The 2115-nt window shown below is 23.9% G+C and overlaps 1 long non-coding RNA gene across 1 annotated transcript in view; it reads left to right on the plus strand.

Moving 5' to 3' along the window:
- Positions 1–1882, plus strand: part of LOC140957656 (uncharacterized) — a 10773-nt gene extending 8891 nt beyond the window's left edge. Inside the window, exon 4 of the long non-coding RNA XR_012171664.1 lies at positions 1864–1882. This is a non-coding gene — a long non-coding RNA (uncharacterized lncRNA). The remainder of the gene's footprint in view (positions 1–1863) is intronic.
- The last annotated feature ends 233 nt before the right edge of the window (positions 1883–2115 follow it).

Genomic DNA, 2115 nt, shown 5'->3' on the forward strand with positions numbered 1-2115 from the left:
GATTTATAACAAGTTTTTTGAAAAATTTATTTTTATTATTTATAATAACATTATATTATATAGTAAATATATAAACAATAAATAAATAAACAATAAAATAAATATTATTACTTTTGTTACTTTTTTCTTCTGTTTTGGAGCTTGGAAAAATATGGAGGACTTTTAGAGTTTCGTGCTGATAACGTGTTGTGAAAAAGTAAAAATTTACTGTAAAAAGTAAAAATTTCAAACTCTCAAAATTATCACACTACACACTTTATAATATTTTTCTCTCAACTCAATTGTAATTTTCTTCACAAATGAGAGATCTATTTATAGAAAATTTTTACAAATAATCCAAAAATAAATTACATCATTACCTTCATCATCACACACAAATTTCAATATTCAACACCTAATTTTACCTAATTTTCAACATTCAAATATTCAATACACACATTTTAAATATTATTTTTCAACAGTAACAATATAAAAATAATTAATTATATCAAGTGTCAATTATTTTCACGATTGTATATTTAAAAAAAAAAACAAAAATTAATACATGAAATTTTAATTAAGAAAAATCAAAGTTGGATACATTTTTGGATCTGTTTTGGAGATGGGACATATTTTCAATGTGTTTTGTCCTATCCAAATTTCAATTGACTCAAATAAAAGAGGTATTTTATTTTTATGTTTTTTGTCTACTATATAAATTTAAATTTAGATCCCTATGATTGTGATTCAAAATAGTTCATACTCAATTAAATTTACTATTTGAAATTTTATATAGTATTTTCACCCAATACTATTTTATTTATTTTCCAACACCTTTTAATTAATATTATTCCAAATATTCCAATTTTAATCACAACATGCATATTATTTTTAATTTAATTCGGAATTTATTAATTAAAAAAATTGTTTGTATTCTTTAATTAAAAATACCTCAAAATCTGCATCATTATTTAAACTTACATCAATAGAATTATTTATACTTTTATATGACCAAAATTTAAAAACGAAATTTATAAGATAATAAAATATGATTCGAAAACTGTATATAAACCATCGATCGAGACACACACATTACATGTGTAATGCAATATTGGATATTTGAAACGTCTCTTAATCATTTAAGGATTTAGTTTCATTTTTTATTATTGCTGAATTATTAAAAACAACAAATTAGCAATGTCATAGTTATGTTATTACATTAATAACAATGTAGTGACATTTAGCGAAATTCTTGCAGTAGTTTATATTTTGTTATGTCATATCAATTTTTTATAGCACACTCTAATAGATTGCTCCATTTATTTTGTATGTTTATATATGTTGTAATTGGATATGATTCGATAAAATGAATATTTTGTTATTACGCTACAACATATAGGGTTTAACTTATACATAAAATGTCTAAAAATAAATACAACTTTATTTTTTTTTTTTCAATTTATTAGTTGAATGTAGAAGACAAATTTGAGGTTTTATATTCAATAAATTTTAGTTTGATGATATTCTTATATTTTTTGGACAATATTTTGACTATTTGTTTAATTCTTTTACATTGAAGTTTATAATTATTTCACATGAAATGATATTACGGCTTCAAAAGAAACAATGATTTTTTATGATCAAAACTTATATCATGTAAGGTAACAAATTGAGTTTGACATATTTATTTAAGTTTTGAAATCCATTGCCTTTCATTATTCAAGTACAAAATGTTTTGGTGTCATGGTGTTGTAATATCATGAATGTTTAATATATTAGCCTCATATATTCATGACACACGCAACGCGTGTGCTTCGGTGGCTAGTTTGTTATAAAGATTATGGTGTGTTGAGTCTTTAGACTCACTAGGTGTGATGGATGCAGGTGAGGTTGAGGGAGGTCTTGACGGATGATTTGACTGGACTGATGGCGCACACAACCCGAAGACCAGCGCTTCTAATTTTTCCGCATTTATGATTTATGCTTTATGATTTACGTTAAAGATTTTTAAGACTATTTATTTATGCTTTTTGAGATATTTTTGAGAGGTTTAGTATGGGCTATACTTTTTAAACTTATTGCTTTTTAGGTTTGGTAAGACAGTTGACGATATCATATTTATGACTACTTCACTTG

This window comes from Primulina huaijiensis, chromosome 14, assembly GCF_012295235.1.
Source record: "Primulina huaijiensis isolate GDHJ02 chromosome 14, ASM1229523v2, whole genome shotgun sequence".
Lineage (NCBI taxonomy): Eukaryota > Viridiplantae > Streptophyta > Magnoliopsida > Lamiales > Gesneriaceae > Primulina > Primulina huaijiensis.